This window comes from Mobula hypostoma, chromosome 23, assembly GCF_963921235.1.
Source record: "Mobula hypostoma chromosome 23, sMobHyp1.1, whole genome shotgun sequence".
Lineage (NCBI taxonomy): Eukaryota > Metazoa > Chordata > Chondrichthyes > Myliobatiformes > Myliobatidae > Mobula > Mobula hypostoma.
Window position 1 is genome coordinate 49566247 of NC_086119.1, and position 20650 is coordinate 49586896.

Here is a 20650-nt window from a genome sequence, read left to right on the forward strand (position 1 = left end):
TGTAGGTGTCTGGGACTCCCAATGGGGCCTTCTATATATTGGCGAGACCCGATGCAGACTGGGAGACCGCTTTACTGAACTCCCGATGTGGCCTTCTATATATTGGCGAAACCCGACGCAGACTGGGAGACCGCTTTACTGAACACCAGTAGTGGTGGAAACTGTTTGTCAGGTTGGAGGCCGGTGAATAGTGGTGTGCCTCAGGGATCTGTACTGGGTCCAATGTTGTTTGTCATATACATTAATGATCTGGATGATGGGGTGGTAAATTGGATTAGTAAGTATGCAGATGATACTAAGGTGGCGTTGTGGATAATGAAGTAGGTTTTCAAAGCTTGCAGAGGGATTTTGGCCAGTTAGAAGAGTGGGCTGAAAGATGGCAGATGGAGTTTAATGCTGATAAGTGTGAGGTGCTACATTTTGGTAGGACTAATCAAAATAGGATATACATGGTAAATGGTAGGGCACTGAGGAATGCAGTAGAACAGAGTGATCTAGGAATAATGGTGCATAGCTCCCTGAAGGTGGAATCTCATGTGGATAGGATGGTGAAGAAAGCTTTTGGTATGCTAGCCTTTATAAATCAGAGTATTGAGTATAGGAGTTGGGATGTAATGTTAAAATTGTACAAGGCAATGGTGAGGCCAAATTTGGAGTATTGTGTACAGTTCTAGTCACCGAATTATAGGAAAGATGTCAACAAAATAGAGAGAGTACAGAGGAGATTTACTAGAATGTTACCTGGGTTTCAGCACCTAAGTTACAGAGAAAGGTTGAACAAGTTAGGTCTTTATTCTTTGGAGCGTAGAAGGTTGAGGGGTGACTTGATAGAGGTCTTTAAAATTATGAGGGGGATGGATAGAGTTGACGTGGATAGGCTTTTTCCATTGAGAGTGGGGGAGATTCAAACATGAGTTGAGAGTTAAGGGGCAACAGTTAAGGGTAACACGAGGGGGAACTTCTTTACTCAGAGAGTGGTAGCTGTGTGGAACGAGCTGCCAGTAGAAGTGGTAGAGGCAGGTTCGATTTTGTCATTTAAATTGGGTAGGTATATGGACAGGAAAGGAATGGAGGGTTATGGACTGAGTGCAGGTAGATGGAACTAGGTGAGAGTAAGCGTTCGGCACAGACTAGAAGGGCCGAGATGGCCTATTTCTGTGCTGTAATTGTTATATGGTTATATGGTTACATTAAATATGTCCAACAGGGCTTTGTGATCACAAGAAAAGTGAATATGATCACTTACTGTTAGGCTGCACACCACCTTCATGCACCAACTCCTCCAACGCATCTCTGACGCAGGCAGCAGCAGGAAGTTCAGTTCCTTCAGTTTCCCCACAAACGAGCAACTCGCTGATGAGGTAGACCTGAAATACTTCAAGTTCTTAATGTCCAGCAGGGACTTGCAATCATAAAAAGTATGTTTATAAAAAACAGTAACACCTCTGCTTGACCCTGTAGAAGCCACTGTGATTGAACATGCTGCTGTCTTACTGGAAGTTTATTTTTCACAACAGGAAGGGCCTCAGCATGTAGCAATACTTGGTGACCACATAGTTTGGTTCCAAACATAGCATAAAGGCCATCAGGTTAAGGGTGATGGTAGGGATTCCTTTGCCCCCATAATACAGGGAATTTTGCATTCAAACCCATTGTACTTGGTATATTTGGATCCTCAGATGTTCTGGAAGATTGTCAGCTGGCTTCCAGGGCAGAGAAATGGGCATAATTCCTCTACAGCAGCACCAAGAGGGACAGCTATTGACAGGGAGCACCATGCCACAGTACCAGTTTTTAAAACTTTGCCTGTCCATTCCAGACAATTTTTATATCTTCTCAGGTCTCCGTTTGCTCTGTTTCCTTTAAATTCTTTAGGAGTTCACTCGAAAATTTTACTTAAAGGTAAGCGAATTAAAATTGCATTGTAGTTTTAATAGGAATAATATCCATAGTCCAGATAATTTGGCAGTCCAGCACTACAGAAGTCCTGATCTTATTGGTTTAACAGTGTTTTAATGTACCCTGTTTAGCATCATATCTATTTATTGCATCTTGTACTCTTTTAACTTCGTTTCCATGGCCGTTCTCATTCTTCCCAACAAACTTAGCACTTCTCAGCATATTTCATCATCTTTTGAAGGAATGACGCCTAGATATATACCAGATTTATCCATTTCTACTATTACTATATTGCGATAAACTGACCCAAGTATTTTTGTGTGTTTATAGTGGAATCAACACAAATTGTATAACCAATTTTTTTTAGTATCAAAAGACAATTAACTGCTAGTCAAAAGCTGTTAAATGGTTTACTTCAGTATTTTAGAAAGGGATCAATAGGATTATAGCATTAGAGACAAATCAGGAAATAAAATGCTGTAGAAGTTACATGATAGTCAATACATCCATAATTGTTCTTTTCACTCTCTGATCAAACTCTGTTAGAACAAAATGATGAATAGTCACACAGCCCTGCCACCTGTGCAATCCAAATGATGAAAGCTCATTTGCAAAATATAATGACCTCAGCATTCATTTGCTTGGCACTGTATTTTTGAAGTTCAATTTCATACCACTCAATGCTTTTATATGTTTATCATGGAAATAAGATGATTCTGCTCAATTAACAATATTTAATCTGGAACTTCCAGGCATGGTGTTCCTGTCCACACAAGACAGCATTGCACAGAAAGGTGACTGGAATACAAAACTCATTAGGTCATTTGCAAAAAGACAGTATTTTCATATTCTTTCATTTACTTCAGGGGTGTTATTTAAGGGACTTATCTCCACTGTACTGTTGAAGCCTGCCTGGGAACAGAGGTGATGATTGCAAACTGTCCAGGTGAACCTGAATGAAAGGTATACCGTTCCTCATCATTGAGAGAATTCAGTTTCTGCCTGATGTGCAGCAGAAGGATGAGGAGCAAGGAGAGGGGAGAGTATGGAAGAGGAGGGAAAAGAAAAGCAACAGTGCATAGAAGGTAGAATAAAAGATTGAAGTTGTCAGGTGGCTATCTGCAGAGAGCCATGATAACCTTGTGAGCATTTTAAGATTTTGATGCGATAACTTTGGACCAAACAGCAGCTGTGTGGGGCAGCTGGTCCCAAGTCAAATGGAAGGGTACTGCTGAAAATTTAGGGGTGAGAGGAATGATTCTAATGGTATAATAGTTCACAACACTCTCAAGCTCCACAATGCCACTTGTACACTGCTCTAATTGGACACCCAATGGACTTCCAACTAGTCCAACACATTGTTGCCTCCAGGCTCCTTACAATAAATGCAATCAATCTCTGGCAGCAGTTTGTTCCCTGGTGGTACAGAGTTCTTTTAACTGACATCTCTATGTCCTGGAGAAAAGGAATTTCTTGATGAGCAAGAGTTCACTGGAGCAGACTGTCCGCCAAGGCTCAAAATCATCTGTCTTTTGCACAACTAGCACATCAAGTATCTACTTTCTCAGAAGGCATTAACTCTTACAGATGTTTATATATGCACCAAGAAACCATCCTATCCTGATATATACTATCTCACAAAAAATACTGGAGGAACTCAGCAGGCCAGGTGGCATCCATGGAAATGAACAAACAGTCAATGTTTCAGGCTGACACCCTTCTTCAGGATTGGAAAGGATGGGGGAAGACACCAGAATAAAAAGATGGTGGGGGGGGGGTGAGGAGAAGGATAGTTAGAAGGTGATAGGTGATACCAGGTGGGTGAGAAAAGTAAATGGCTAGAGATGAAGGAATCTGATAGGAGAGGAGAGTGGACCATAGCAGAAATGGAAGTGGACACAAGGGGAGGTGACAGACAAGTAGAAAGGAGCAAATGCCACGCCCAAGACTGCAAGATATTGCAGAGATGCGAACGAAGTCCCATCCTTCACGCAAATCAATCGCCCTTTCGTGGACTCCATCTACACTTCCTCAGGAAAGCAGCCAATATAACCAAGAATCTCTCTTACCTTAGCTATTCCCTCTTCTTCCTCCCATTGGGCAGAAAATACATGAACTCAGAGCATGAACCACCAGGTTCAAGGAAAACTTTGCTATCAGACTCTTGACCAATCATGCATTAAAGGATGAATTCCTGATCTCTTAATCTGCTTTGCCTTGGCCCTTGCACTTTATTTGTCTACTTGCATTCCACTTTCCCTGAAACTTCAATACTATGTTCTGCATTGTTTTCTTCTTGATACATCGATGTACTTAGTTATGTCATGATCCATCATACATAAGCTTTTTATTGTATCTCACTACATATGACAATAAAACCATACCTTTGCTTCAGTGGACATCCACACCTTTCTATTCACTGCTGCGTCTGGTATCTGATACCCAATACAGCCGACAATGGAAATGTGAAGTCCTGGCTCTGCAGAAAATCTCTATGACATCACCCATGGTCCTTTTTTTTTGACAACTCTTGCATGCTGTCAGTCAGGCCAAGAAATGGACCACTGCAGCCTTACCAAGTATACAGCCCATCACAGAATCAAGGAAAATCATAGCAGAGAAAGCAATTATTAGGCCCATCATGCCTATGTCAGCTAAAATGGAGTAATTTCCACTATCCAGCCCTCAATCTGAAATATGATAGGTCACAGCTTTAAGCATCCCAGTAATTTTCCCCCTCCCCTTCCTTCTTCTTCATTTCTCCACTCTCTGCCCCTTTATCTCTTGCCCTCACCCTCCAATCAGCTCTCCCTGGTGCCCCTTCTTCATCCCTTTGTCTCATAGTCCACTCTCCTATCCTATGAGATTCCTTCTTTTTTAGCCTTTTACCTTTTCCACCTATCACCTCCTAGCTTCTTACTTTATCCCACTTCTCCCACCCACCTGGCTTAACCTATCAACTTCTAGCTTGTACTCTTTCCCTGCCCTCCACCTTCCTATTCAGGCATCATCTCCCTTCATCTCTAGCCCTGATGAAGGGTCTCGGCCCAAAATGTTGACTATTTATTCATTTGCAAGGTCCTGCTGAGTTCCTCCAGCATTTTGTTTGTGTTGCTGTGGATTTCCAGCATCTGCAGAATCACATGTTCGTAAAATTAAAAAATCCTGTTTTGGATTATCTTATAGTTAATGTATATTTAAGCCTGGAAGAGCTGGGTTATTTTCAGCAGTGTTACTGCCACAGAATCCCTCTAGCACGGAAAATTAACGGTTACTGGTGGCATTTCACTCTTTCAGTTTATAAATGTTAGTTAATATTGTGACGAAAGTACACATAGACTAAGATGTTAACTGTCCTGTGCTAGCACCAGTGGGATCAGCAGTTGGTCTGCCACCTGTCTTCAGCAGCATTTGGAGATATTAATGAAGGGATGGGAGAGTTTAACGGAAGGAGACACGGTCTGAGAGCTGTCAAGATCGGCTCCTCTTTGAACCCTGAACTGTTTGAAGTGATGGACAGGCGATACCCCAGCAGGGGGATAAAAAGGGACAGGTTTGCTAAGGCAAGACACACGACACCACGAGGTAACGAGACCCTGGAAGCGGTGCGCTTCCCACAAGTCGGTGGGAGTTTTGGAGGGCTGGTCGCGGGACCAAGCCATAGATGCACAGGGTGGAAAGGTACGATTGGCGGGAACCTGGTGTGTGTCCGCCCTTGCCTGGGTGCCAGGTTCACTGCAGAGGAGCGATCGTATCTGAAAACGGAGAGGTCACAGTCGGTGACCTCAGAAGACATTACAAAGGGCTCGCCCGAAAGTTGACTGCGAAGAATATCAAAGGTCTGTGTGGAAGCCGTTTGAATATTCATTCGCTTTTGCTCTCTCTCTCCTCCCCCACCCTCCCCTCCTCCCGTCCATCGCCACTGCAGTGATTACTGTGAACTGAACTGAACTCAATTGAACTGAACTTTGCGTCACTTTGAAACTGGTCATTTACCCCTAGACAATAGAGCTTGATTGATCCTGTTATCCTAATTCTGTGTACATGTGTGTTTATCATTGCTGAACTGTTGCATTTATATCCTTACTATTAGAGTACTGTGTTGCTTATTTCTTTGATAAAACTTTCCTAGTTCCAGTAATCCAGACTCCAACTGAGTGATCCATTTCTGCTGGTTTGGCAACCCAGTTACGGGGTACGTAACATAAGTGGGGTTCTCATCCGGGATTTTGAACGCTAAATTTGGGACGGAGTAAATTGATTGGGTTAAAATTCCCGAAAGAAAGAAAAGACAAACAGCAGAAATGGAGGCTGAGGAATTTATAAAGGCGCCGACCTTGGAGGCATTAGAGGATGCCAGGAAAGTGGAATTGGCAGCTGTGGCCAAACGGTTGAATCTTGTTAAGGGGAAGTCGACCATGAGGAGAGAGGAGATACACAAAGCTATCGTAGAGCACTATGTATCTAAAGGTGTGTTTCCCCAAGGGGAGCTGGAGGTGGTGTCTATTGAAAAACCTGCTGGAGACGCGGTACAGGTGCAGCTTGAAAAACTGAGACTCGAGCACAAGTTCCGGGTACGGCAGCTAGAACACGAAGAGAAAGAGAGGCAATGGGAGCGAGAAGAGAAAGAGAAACAATTAGAAAGGCAGGAGAGAGAGAGACAGTTACAACGGCAAGAGAGAGAGAGGCAGTTGGAGCGAGAGGAGAAACCGAGGGAAAGGGAATTTGAGCTGGAGAAGTTAAAGATAAGGGCAGAGCAGGGGCCCGTGCCGAACCAAGGTGGAGGCGACCCAGGAGGTTAGGCTGGTTCCCCCATTTGCTGATACCGACGTGGATCGGTACTTTCTCCATTTCGAAAAAGTTGCTACAAGTCAGGACTGGCCGAAGGATAAGTGGGCTGTTTTGCTTCAAAGTGTACTTAAAGGGAAAGCCCAACAAGCTTACTCAGCTTTGTCCGCGGAAGATGCCCAGAGGTATGAGGTGGTGAAAGAGGCCATCCTCAGGATTTATGAGTTGGTCCCGGAGGCATACCGGCAGAGGTTCCAGAATGCGAGGAAGCAGTGGGACCGCACGTATTTAGAGTTTGCCCGTGAGATGCAGACATATTGTGAGCGTTGGTGCGCCTCGAAGGGGGTGGATGGGGATTATGACAGACTGCTACAGCTGATCCTGATTGAGCAGTTTAAAGGTTGTGTCCCTGAGGGTATGAGACCCTACCTAGATGAGAAAGAGGCAGCCACGTTAGCCGCTACTGCTAAGTTAGCAGATGAGTACGCGTTGACGCATAGAATGAAGTTTGCCCCGAGTAAAGGCTACCAGAAGGGTCATCAGGACGGCGGGGAGAGTCTGCCTGAAAAGTCAGTAAGTAAGCCGGGGACTAGGGAGAAGGATAAGGTAGACCGGGAGCAGTCTGGTAGGAAGTCTCCTGGGGTCGTCTGTTATAATTGTGGGAAAGTCGGACACTTTGCGTCCAGGTGCTTTGCCCCAAAGAAGGAGATGGGGAAAGGAAAAACGGGGGTTCCGACTGGCTGTATTGAGCCGGCAAACCAACCTCCAGGAGAGAGGAGGTCTGATAAAGTTCAGGAAGGGCGCGAGAGGTTTATCTCGGCCGGATTGGTGTCGGTGAAGGAGGGGTTAAACCCAGTTCCAGTACGAATCTGGAGAGACACGGGAGCTTGTCAGTCACTGATCTTGAGGACTGTTTTAGACTTTAGTCCAGAGACCGAGACTGGGGAGGTCAGTGTGATCAAAGGCATTGGAAAAGGGACTGAAGCCGTCCCTTTGCACCAGATACACCTACAAAGCACCTTGGTCTCTGGACTAGTCACGATCAGGGTGAGGCCCAAATTACCGATGAAAGGCATGGAAGTCTTGCTCAGTAATGACCTCACGGGGGGAATTGCATTCCCAGCCGTGAGATTGACAAGTCAGCCTGCCAGCATTGAGGCCCCGCCCATGGACTCGCAGGTTTATCCTGTTTGCGCAGTAACTCGGCGGATGTCAAGGAAGGCTGCAGAGGCTGATATAGAGTTAGCTGAGACGTTTCTGCCAGCCTTGTACGAGGAGGGGGTAGAAAGTGAAAAGGAGGAGCGTGGTGAAACAAGAGGAGGTGAGGGGGCTGAGGCAGACTTAGCATTAGCCAGGAAGGACTTTATACAGGCACAGGAGCGAGATGAGGAGCTGATGGATTTGGCGGAGACAGCTTTCTCTGACGCAGAATTAAAAAGGGAGCCAGTAAGCTATTATGTGAAGGAGCGAGTACTAATGAGGAAATGGAGACCACGTACTGTGCCCGCAGATGAGGAATGGGGAGTTGTACACCAGGTGGTAGTGCCGAAAATTTATAGGGGCGAGATTTTTAACCTGGCCCACAAGTTACCCCTCGGTGGACATTTTGGGGTGAGGAAGACAGTCAACAGAATTATGAAAGAGTTTTACTGGCCGAACATGAGGAAAGATATTGTTGAATATTGTAGGCGATGTCATTTATGTCAGGTGGTGGGAAAGCCAAATCAGGTCCTGCCTAAGGCGCCCCTTCGACCGATACCCGCTTTCGGGGAACCTTTTTCTTGAGTAATTGTGGATTTTGTCGGTCCCCTGCCCAGAACTGTGAGTGGGCGGGAGTACGTGATGACTATGATGTGCGCCGCCACCAGGTTTCCGGAGGCAGTGATTCTGGCCAGCGTAAAGGCTCCCACAGTGGTAAAGGCGCTTGTGGACTAAGGTGGGGCTGCCCAGGGAAATCCAGTCGGATCAGGGGAGTGTCTTCACATCTCACACATTCCGACGGATGTTGGATGAGATGGGAGCAAAGCAGATTTTGGCCTCCGCGTACCACCCTGAGTCACAAGGGGCGTTGGAACGATTCCACGCCACATTAAAGACCATGATTAAAATTTACTGTCAAGAATTAATGCTAGGAGCTGGGATGATGCTTTGCCCCTCCTCTTATTTGCCGTGAGGGACACGGTTCAAGAGTCACTGGGGTTCAGCCCATTCGAGCTCGTCTTTGGTCATCGGCCCAGAGGACCCCTGACCTTACTAAAAAAAGCAATGGTCCAGTCCGGCAGTCCAAGTTAATGTGATTGATTACGTTTTAAAATTTCGTGAGAGGCTTGAAAGGATCTGTGACCTTGCCAAAGAAAATCTGCGACACTCCCAGACTAAAATGAAAAAATGGTATGATAGGCATGCCCGCGAAAAAGTGTTCCAAGTGGGCGATCGGGTCTTAGTTCTGTTCCCAGTGGTAGCCAACCCCCTCCAGGCGAGATTCCACGGTCCGTACAAGGTAATTAAAAAGATAGACCCTTTGAATTATGTTATCGAAACGCCGGACAGGCGGAAACCCACACAGTTGGTACACATTAACATGTTAAAAGCCTACCAGGATCAGAAAGAAAACCCGGTTGGTGGAAATTAATGAGACTGGGGTGTCGAATGATACGGGGAAAACCCAGCTTGAAAAGATGAATATGGTGCCGACCCGATTGGAGAACTCTATTCTTCTGGCTAAGTTTGCTGATAAGGTCTCTCACCTAACCCCCGAACTAAGCGGGCCATTGATAAAGCTAATTAACCGGCACGCGGATGTATGTCCCGATGTCCCGAGGCGATGCAAAGGGACGGTGCATGATGTTGTGGTCACCTCAGACCAGCCTATTAAACAACACCCCTATAGGATGAACTTGGAGAAGGGTAAGCTAGTGGAGAAAGAAATTGAACACATGCTAGCCACAGATATTATTAGGCCATCCAAGTCGGAATGGGCGTCCCCCTGTGTGGTTGTCCCGAAAGGCGATGGGAGCATCCGATTCTGTACAGATTACAGAAAGGTGACTGCTATCACGAAAACTGATGCTTACCCCATCCCAAGGGTAGACGATCGCATTGATAAAGTGGGGAGAGCTACGTATATCACCAAGATCGATTTGCTGAAAGGGTACTGGTGTGTTCCTTTAACCGACCGGGCTAGAGAAATCTCGGCATTTGTCACTCCCTCCGGTTTATACGAGTATAATGTTCTACCTTTTGGCATGAAAAACGCCCCAGGGACCTTCCAGAGGATGATTAATTCAGTAATAAAGGGACTAAGGAACACAGAAGCATATATTGATGACTTAGTGGTCTGCAGTGACACATGGGAGGAGCACATTGTGGCGGCAGAGAAGCTATTTAAACCGCTGTCCGAAGCCAACCTGACAGTGAACCTTGCAAAAAGTGAGTTTGGCCGCACGAAGGTCACTTATCTGGGATTTGTGGTAGGACAGGAGCAGCTGGCTCCGATGCAAGCTAAGGTGCGGGCTATCTCGGAGGTCCCCACCCCGACAGACAAGAGAGCCCTGAGAAGGTTCTTGGGGATGGTGGGGTACTATAGGAAGTTTTGCAAAAACTTTGCGGATATTTCCCTCCCTCTCACTAAGCTTTTGCCAAAGAATGCGAAGTTTGTGTGGAACGACCTTTGCCAACAAGCCTTCGAGAGTCTGAAGGTGATTCTGTGTCACCATCCTGTGCTAAATGCACCTGATTTTTCAAAACCCTTCTCCCTAGCAACAGATGCTAGCGACGAAGCTGCCGGGGAGGTGCTGTTGCAGACAGACAAAGAGGGGGTTGAGCACCCAGTCGCTTACTTCTCTAAGAAATTTAATACCCATCAGAGGAACTATTCCACTGTGGAAAAGGAGTTACTGGCCATCATACTAGCATTACAACATGTTGAAGTTTATATTTGCCTGGCACGGAAACCACTGGTAATTTACACTGACCACAACCCATTAGTGTTTTTGGCCACTATGAAAGATAAAAACAAAAGATTGCTAAGTTGGAGTCTGGCGCTACAGGAATTTGATATAAAAATTACACATATAAAAGGAACGGAAAATGTGATTGCTGACTGTCTGTCAAGGTGTTGACAACTTAAAATTCGCTGTATTAGCCAAATAGCTGATGAAGGTGTATATTTGTGTGTATCAAATAATGTATTCATGTTTGTAATTTTTACCCCGGAAAAAATCCTTAAAGGTGAGGGGTGTGACGAAAGTACACATAGACTAAGATGTTAACTGTCCTGTGCTGGCACCAGTGGGATCAGCAGTTGGTCTGCCACCTGTCTTCAGGAGAAAGACAGGTAAGGAAAACAATGGAGCAACATTTGGAGATGTTAATGAAGGGACAGGAGAGTTTAACGGAAGGAGACACGGTCTGAGAGCTGTCAAGATCGGCTCCTCTTTGAACCCTGAACTGTTTGAAGTGATAGACAGGCGATACCCCAGCAGGGGGATAAAAAGGGACAGGTTCGCTAAGGCAAGACACACAACACCACGAGGTAACGAGACCCGGGAAGCGGTGCGCCTCCCACAAGTCAGTGGGAGTTTTGGAGGGCTGGTCGCGGGACCAAGCCATAGACGCACAGGGTGGAAAGGTACGATCGGCGGGAACATAGTGTGTGTCCGCCCTTGCCTGGGTGCCAGGTTTACTGCAGAGGAGTGATCGTATCTGAAAATGGAGGGGTCACAGTCAGTGACCTCAGAAGACATTACAAAGGGCTCGCCCGAAAGCTGACTGCGAAGAATATCGAAGGTCTGTGTGGAAGCCGTTTGAATACTCATTCGCTTTTGCTCTCTCTCTCCTCCCCCCGCGCCCCCCCCCGTCCATCGCCACGGCAGTGATTACTGTGAACTGAACTGAACTCAATTAAACTGAACTTTGCGTCACTTTGAAACTGGTCATTTACCCCTAGACGACGATAGAGCTTGATTGATCCTGTTATCCTAATTCCGTGTACATGTGTGTTTATCATTGCTGAACTGTTGCATTTATTATCCTTTTGATTAGAGTACTGTGTTGCTTATTTCTTTAATAAAACTTTCCTAGTTCCAGTAATCCAGACTCCAACTGAGTGATCCATTTCTGCTGGTTTGGCAACCCAGTTACGGGGTACGTAACAATATTTACAGCAAAACATGGGAAATCATGTGAAAAATGCAAAATTTTCTTCCACGTTTCTTTGCCTTCCTTTTTCTCCCATTTATTCATACAGCTCCCTTTTCTCTAATATTGAGGCACCTAATTTAATATTGCATTCACCTATTAAGAATAATTATTTGTTGATAGCTCTTTAATCTGATTGGTCACGTAAATACAGAGTTGCTTTCCTCATTCAACTAATTCAAGAAATCTGGATTCCCTCAACTTAACATGAACAGCTTGTACTTCCAGTAATCCCTGACACAACACTGTCAATATTCGGTCAAAAGCAGGTCAACAGTGAATTTTGCTTTTAAAAACTATTGCTGCTACAGTATAATACAGCCCAATGTTGCCCTACAAATTTGCATGGAAAAGCAAGAAATCCTAGTCTTTTTTTGATTGTTCTCCCCTCCCCATGGTTATTAAGATAACAAACAAGATCATCAATATTGAGTCAATATTTCTAAATGAGTTATTTTAGAATTCTAGTCCTGTTCTGTTCCTCCACAGTGTTCTGAAAGTACAATTCAGAACAGAAACAAGCCATGTAGACGGAAAGGTCCTATCAGTACCATACCCTTTCTCTTCTCAGTATCAACATATTCTTTGATTCATTACAGATGAATTAGTGAATTGTCTGCTAAATTTGAACTACAACTGGAATCATGGATTTTCAGTGAATTTATCCTAAAAGCCCAGGATTATCTTCAAATATGTCAGCACATTTTCCACAAATGATACGCAAGCCATGCCTCTGGTTTTATTTAAGCCATAAAATTATAGCTTTAGGGACAAAGAAGAGATAAAGTCCTCTGTAGAAATAATTTCTCTATTGAATATCTACCTTTTGCTTGTTAATTCAAAAAAAAATCAATGCTGGTTTCATTGCTTTGTCATTACCATAGTTACCCAGCAGCAAGATCTTACTAATTGAATTCAATGGCCCACTTTCTTAACTTTGCTTCTGTGTAATACTAGCAAATTTACTTCCAACTAGTTACCCTTAACACATATATATCCACGACTTTTTAAGAACTAAGATAATGAAAACCCAATTAAGCAACATACAGACAGAAAATGTAAACTATAGTCCTGCCTTGCAGATGCTGAGTATTTGCAGCATTCCTACATCTGTACTACTTTTATTTCTTGGGTTTAAATCTCTCAGATCTAGCACTTTCTGTTCACCAAATTTTTACTACTCTCACTCAGCCAGCACCATAAAATCACAAGACATAGGAGCAGAATTAAGCCACTCAGCCTACTGGGTCTGCCCCACTATTTCATTATGGATAATTCATTATCCCTCTTAACGTTATTACTTTTGACACCCTGATTAATCAAGAACCTATCAACCTGTGGATTAAATATACTTAGTAACTTAGCCTCCACAGCATGAACAGTAATGAAATCCACAGATTCACCACCCTCTGGCTAAAGAAATTTCTCCTCATCTCCGTTCTAAAGGGACACAACTATACTGAGGCTGTGACCTCTGGTCTTAGACTTTCACACTATAGGATTAGATTAGATTATGAGGACACGCAGTGCTCTTTTATCATCATTTAGTAATGCATGCATTAAGAAATGATACAATGTTCCTCCAAAATGATATCACAGAAACACAAGACAAACCGACTGAAAAACTGACAAAAACCACATAATTAGAACGTATAGTTAAAACAGTGCAAAGCAATACCGTAATTTGATGAAGAACTGATGATGGGCACTGTAAAATAAAGTCTCAAAGTCTCTCGAAAGTCCCAACATCTCACGCAGACGGTAGAAGGAAGAGAAAAAAACTCTTCCTGCCGTGAGCTTCCAGCACCCCAAACTTGCCGATGCAGCATCCTGGAAGCACCCAATCACAGACGACTCTTGAGTCGGTCCGAAAACTTCGAGCCTCTGACCAGCCCTCCGACACCGAGCACCGAGCACCATCTCTGCCGAGCGCTTCGACCCCAACCCCAGCAACAGGCAATAGGCAAAGCCGAGGATCTGCGGCCTTCCCCTCCGGAGATTCTCGATCGCACAGTAGCAGCAGCAGCGAAGAAAGCATTGCAGAAGTTTCTCCAGGTGTTCCTCCAAGTGCTTCTCACTTCTGTCTCCATCAAATCAGGATTGTGCACTGCTCCTAGTTAACACATACGATATAATTTTGAAGCGGCCGCGCGCGCTGCATCGCGTCGCCATCTTCTCCTCTCCACATCAACTTTATCTGGTATTTCAATATTCAATAGCTTTCAATGAGATTCCCCCCCCCCCCGCCTTCCAAATTTCAGCAAATACAGGCCCAGAGTCAATCAAATGATCCCCATAGGTTAACCCTTTCAATTCCCGGAACCTCCTATGGACCTTCTCCAATGCCAACACATATTTCTTAGATAAGGTGCCCAAAACTGCTCATAATACTCCATGTGCCATCTAACCAATACAGGTTTCCCCCGCCATCCAAAGGTAGAGCGTTCCTATGAAACTGTTCGTAAGCTGTAATGTCGTAAAGCGAAGAAGCAATTACCATTTATTTATATGGGAAAATTTTGTGAGCATTCGCAGACCCAAAAATAACCTACATGCCAAATAATACATCAAAACTAAAATAACAGTAACATATAGTAAAAGCAGGAATGATATGACAAATACACAGCCTATATAAAGTAGAAATACTTTTCCACAATCATTACTGAACTGTTCTCCGTAGCGAAAATCTTATTCAAGCGCCGTCGGCAGAAAATCTCACGCAAGCGCTGTTGGCAAGAACACTCTCTCCAGTAACCTTTAAACTATGAAGCTGCCAAATCATACCAAATAACACGTAAAAATACACAGCCTATAGAAAGTAGAAATAATGCATGTACAGTGTAGTATCACTTACAGGAATCGGGAAGACAGCGAGCACACTGATGGTGGTGTGTTAGACTGAGTCCTCGCAGGTTGGGTGGTGCAGTGGCCCCCACCCTCCAGGCCACTGAGCGATACATTGTCGCGAAGCACGCAGGGGTCCAGCAGTAGCCGGGTGGTACACAGCACATCTTTAGGAAAAGAGCTGAAACAAACATGCTAATTAATTAGGTGCCGCCCGTAATTGTCGGCCCAGATCAGTTCCGATTTCCGATTGCGTCGTCTCTGATCTGGGCCGACAAATATGTGTCGGTGGCACCTAATTAATTATCATGTTTATTTCGGCTTTTTCCTTAAAGATGTGCTGTGTGCCTCCCAGCTACTTTTGCATTCTCCGCGAATCGGTATCTGTCCATGGCGTGGTGATTGGGGTGGTGGGACACTGGGGTGTCATCTCGTCACCTGTTTCCATTAGAGCAGGCGGCTCACCTTCTTCTATCTCTGCCCGCCTCGATGTCGAAGGTCGAGATTCGTCGTCTGCTGTGGCTGATGTGGAAGGCTTGCTTGACTGCTGAGCCTCACGCATTTTTCTATCACATAGTTCTTTAATAAGGACTCAAACCATTCTGCAAATATCCCCTAAACCAACGTACCCTTTCAAAATTAAAGTCGTACTTTATCATTACTCACTCGATTTCGATTGTTATCCTTTTTTCTTCTAATTGCATCAGCTCTTCATCTATCAGTTCTTGCTGATGGGATGCCAAAACCTCTTCAATATCATGTTCGTCAGCTTCCACAAGCCAAACTCACGTTGTCCTTACTTCGTTCACCATGATCAAAATGCTTAATTATGTCTAGTTTTACCATAAGTGTAACACCCTTACGAGCTCTTTCAGGCTTTTCCGATACCATAGAACTCATCTTGCAAACAGCTGCTCACAGGCACGTGTTAAAGAAAAGCAGTTCCGAACCAGGCTGAGAGCGGCTGCTTGGGGCGCGCTGCCTTTTATCGCGCGCTAATTTTTTATTAGCTGAATTTTTTGTCGTAACAGTGAAGACACCTTCTGAAAGCGAAAACAGGGTACTAATGTAGCTCTTTCGTAACAGTGAGGTTTCGTAAAGCAAACGTTCGAAAAGCGGGGGACACCTGTACCTATAAAGCCTCAGCATTACATCTTTCCTCTTATATTCTAGTCTTCTCAAAATGAATACTAACATTGCATTTGCCTTCCTTACCACTGACTCAACCTTCAAGTTAACCTTTTGGAAATCCTGCACAAGGACTCCCCACATCCCTTTGCATTTCTGAATTTTCAATTTTCTTTCCGTTTAGAAAATAGTCTATGCCTTTATTCCTTCTACGAAAGTACATCACCATACACTTCCTTACAGTATATTCCATCTGCCACTTCTTTGCCCATCCTCCCAATCTGTCCAAGTCCGTCTGCAGACTCCCTGCTTCCTCAACACTACCTGCCCCTCCTCCTATCTTTGTATCATCTGCAACTTGGTCACAAAGACATCAATACCATCATCCAAATCATTGACATATAAAGTGAAAAGAAGCAGTCCCAATACGGACCCCTGTGGAACACCACTTGTCACCACCAGCCAACCAGAAAAATGTCCCCTTTTTCTCTCTCTGACTCCTGCCAGTCAATCAATTTTCTATCCATGCTAAAATCTTTCCTGTAATATCATGGGTTCCTATCTTGTTAAGCAGACCCATGAGTGGCACATTGTCATTGTCCTCCTTTTATAACAGTTCCTCATCTTTGGGATGTATCTATCCTATGCCTTCTGAATTACCCCCAGAAACTCCAGCCATTGCTGTTTTGCCGTCATCCCTTATTAGTGTCCCCCTTCCAATCAACTTTGGCCATCTCTTGTCTGATGCCTCTGTAATCTGCTTTACTCCACTGTAACAATAATACCATAAGACTGCATGACACAGGAGCAGAATTAGGCCAATTGGCCCATTGAGTCTGCTCTGCCATTTCCTCACAGCTGATCCAATTTTCCTCTCAATCCCAATTTCCTCTCTTCTCCACGTATCCTTTCATGCCCTGACCAATCAAGAGCTTATCAACCTCTGCCATAAATATACATAAAGACTTGTCCTCCACAGCTGCCCGTGGTAAAACATTCCAGATTCACCACACTCTGGCTATAGAAATTCTGCCTCATCTCCGTTCATAAAGGACACCCCTCTGTTCTGAGGCTGTGTCCTCTGGTCTTAGATTCTCCCACCATAGGAACCGTCCTCTCCACATCCACTTTATCAAGGCCTTTCACCATTCGAAAGTTTACAATGAGGTCACCCCTCATTCTTCTGAATTCCTGTGAATAAAGGCTCAAAGCCATCAAATTCTCTTCATATGACAAACCATTCAATCCTGGCATAATTTTTGTGAACCTCCATTGAACTCTCTCCAATTTCAGCATATGCCTTCCAAAGTATAGGGCCCAAAACTACACGTAATACACCAAGTGAGGCCTCACCAGTGCTCTATAAAGTATCAACATTACATCCTTGCTTTTATATTCTGGTCCTCTTGAAATGAATGCTAACATCGCATTTGTCTTCAACACCACTGACTCAACCTGCAAATTAACCTTTAGGGAAACCCCTTTCTTTGAAGAAGGAAAACAAATGAGATGTCCTCCTTCTTCAAAGAAAGGGGCTTCACCATCAATGCTGCCCTCAACCGCATCTCTTCCATTTCGCGCAAATCCTCCCGCCACCCCACCAAGAAAGAGGAGATGAGTTATACAGCTCTCATTACATGCACGTGCAGTTCAACTCTGAGTGAAAATGCAGAAAGTTTGAAGTTTCTCCTCATCTCCTTCTACTTTAGGCATGAACTTATCAATCACCCCTGCTGTAGACCACTTCTGGAGGTCCAAGACGCCGACTTCAACAGAGAAGGGATCCGTATGCTCCACGACCACTGGACTAAGTGTGTAAATGTAGGAAAACTAAATGTAAACACGAGGAATTCTGCAGATGCTGGAAATTCGAGCAACACACATCAAAGTTGCTGGTAAACGCAGCAGGCCAGGCAGCATCTCTAGGAAGAGGTACAGTCAACGTTTCAGGCCGAGACCCTTCGTCAGGGCTAACTGAAGAAAGAGCTAGTATTACCAAGACTTACAGGCACTTTACAACAATCACCATCGGCAAAATTCCCTCCAATACAAAAGATATCCCTGACTTTGAAATGTATCATTATTTTGCCCTGATCAGTGGTCCAAATTCTTTTAGTTCACAACCACTGCATTTTAGGAGTAACTTCTCTGGAAGGTTAGCAGCAAATTATTACCCACAAGCTTTACTAAGGCAATTAGGAATGGAAAATAAATGGGGGTCTTATTAAGCAGCACCTACATCTTGAGAACTGAAAGAAAGGTGCTGTGCTGTTGAAAATTGACATAGCAAGACATCAAGCAATTATGTGATGATTTCGATTGTTCAATGATAAATTTATTTACGTAATTTTGATAGTAATTTGGCTCTCCCTGGTACTTTTTATTCTGCCATAAAATTCTACAGATGACATTAATAATCATGCATCTCACACAGTTTGCATAGCGAGATTTTCAATCTCAATGGCCTACAAAACAGAAGTGCCTATTTATCTTCAGAACAACTAACTCTCATTAACTCTGTTTTTCCTGAAACCATACAATTTAAAGAGACAGATTCTCAATGGTGAGAGTGTCTGCTGGTTCTCAAGTCGGGTGAACTCGAATAAACAATTGTAACATCGAGACAGCAAGTAGTTGGCCTCCCCTCTCATTGTGGCAGGAGCAATATCTCTCTCTCCCCCGTTAGTGACAGCAAGGACCTATTGAGATGTCGAAGTGTTGGGGTGGACAGTACATTTTGATGGACTCTAGATCATGGTCTCTGGGGGCTTGCTATTGCTTACATGGTGGGTGGTGGGGGAAGCTGATGCTTTTTCTGGAGGAAGTGGGGGAGGGTAGATGCTTTTGCTACAGCTTGTGCATGGGGGGGAGTGGGACTTAGGGCATCAACGTTTTTCTGTCATTCACTGTGGCTTTTTCCTCTCTGTTTTGGGGATGTCTGCGGAGAGCAAGAATTTCAGGTTGTATACATCCTCTGATATTAAACTGAACAACTGACCATTAAAATTACATTCTTAGAGTCCACAAGATCCCGGATCTCCTGAAATCCAGAAACAAAACTAAACATAAATGTACCTAGACTGATTGGACCCTGGAGATAAGAATCCCATTTTTTAGCTTCTGAATCTCAAGATAAGACCATAAGACACAAGAGCAGAATTAGGCCATTTGGCCCATCAAGTCCGCTCTGCCATTCAATCATGGCTGATCCTTTTTTTATCTCCTCTTCAACCCCATTTCCTGGCCTTCTGCTCATAACCTTTGATGCCATGTCCAATAAAGAACCTATCAACCTCTGCCTTAAATACACCCAAAGACCTGGCCTCCACAGCTGCATGTGGCAACAAATTCGACAAATTTACCACCCTCTGACTAAAGAAATTTCTTTGCATCTCTGTTTTAAATGGACCCCCTCTATCCTGAGGCTGTGCCCTCTTGTCCTAGACTCTCCCGCCATGGGAAACATCCTTTCCACATCTATTCTGTCCAGGCCTTTCAACACTTGAAAGGTTTCAATGAGATCACCCCACTTATCCTTCTGAGTTCCAGCAAGTACAGACCCAGAGCTATTAAACGTTCCTCGTATGATAACCCTTCCATTCCTGGAATCATCCTTGTGAACCTCCTCTGGACCCTCTCTAATGCCAGCACATCTCTTCTAAGATGAAGAGCCCCAAACTATACACAATACTGTGTACAGGGAAACTAAGATTACTCTAGGATGCAATTGATACACACCAGCAAGTCACAAATTGAAGCATTAGGGACATCACTCAAATTCCAAATGATAACAGAAAACTCCTGCTACTCTTCTTTGAGGCTGGGTATGCAGACAGTAGCATTTGACTACATTTATGCTTCCTCAGAATGCAGGCATTCATCGGTTACCTTATGCCCTTACAGAGATTGCCCTAAACACCACCTATCAGGAGTACCTGGCTGTTATCCTGCAGAGAGTTTCCTGCTCCTCTTGCACAAAGAAAGGGTGTCATGCAGATAGTTGCATAGGTCCCTCTGAACCTATGGGAGCAATGTTCCATTTCCTGCCATCATTGGAGTATCCCGTGCACATAGAGAGAATTCAGCTTAATCCAACTGCATTTTCAGTGTACTTTGCAATTAGAGCACTCACCCTTTACGTGACTTACATATATAATATTAAGGTGATAAACAAAACCGTTTGGATAACAATAAAAAAGTATGGAACAATTTCTGGTATGTGACTATCAATTTTTACAATGGTGACAAGAAACACATTTCTAATGCAATTACAGTACACTCTCCTCCATCTATGAGAATGGTGTTAACAGTTGCATGATAATCACTTTTAAAAAAGTGTACATCACATACTGTTATTCTGTACACAAATCTCTAAATTACAGAACTATATATGTTTTCTTAGCCTTTTAAATAACAATGCTTTTACAATGCAATTTTATAGTTTAAGACTTTATACTCATAAGATAAACTACAACAAAAATAAATGAATTGATGTACTCACCTCACATGAGGAGACAAATCTTCAAAGATGTCACTGCTATTCACCCTACAACTGCACTGGCCTATGTATCAACATTAGTAAACTAAAAAAATACTATTTTCAAACCTATTTTGGAAGAGGCCCACGAGAGAAAGGCCTTGAAGTACCAGCCCTTACTGCAGGAGTGTAAAGACAAGGGATGGCAGGCATGGTTGTTCCCTGTGGAGATCAGCTGCAGAGGTTTCCCAGCCAAATCAGCATGGAGGTTGTTGTCAGATCTGGGCCTGGACGAAAGGAGCAAAAAACAAGCAG

At 44.0% G+C, this 20650-nt stretch overlaps 1 long non-coding RNA gene across 2 annotated transcripts in view; it reads right to left on the reverse strand.

The window, feature by feature from the left end:
• Window positions 1-20650, reverse strand: part of LOC134336734 (uncharacterized) — a 445998-nt gene that overhangs the window by 399240 nt on the left and 26108 nt on the right. For both annotated transcript variants that reach the window (XR_010015870.1, XR_010015871.1), the window contains exon 2: window positions 1247-1367. This is a non-coding gene — a long non-coding RNA (uncharacterized LOC134336734). The remainder of the gene's footprint in view (window positions 1-1246; window positions 1368-20650) is intronic.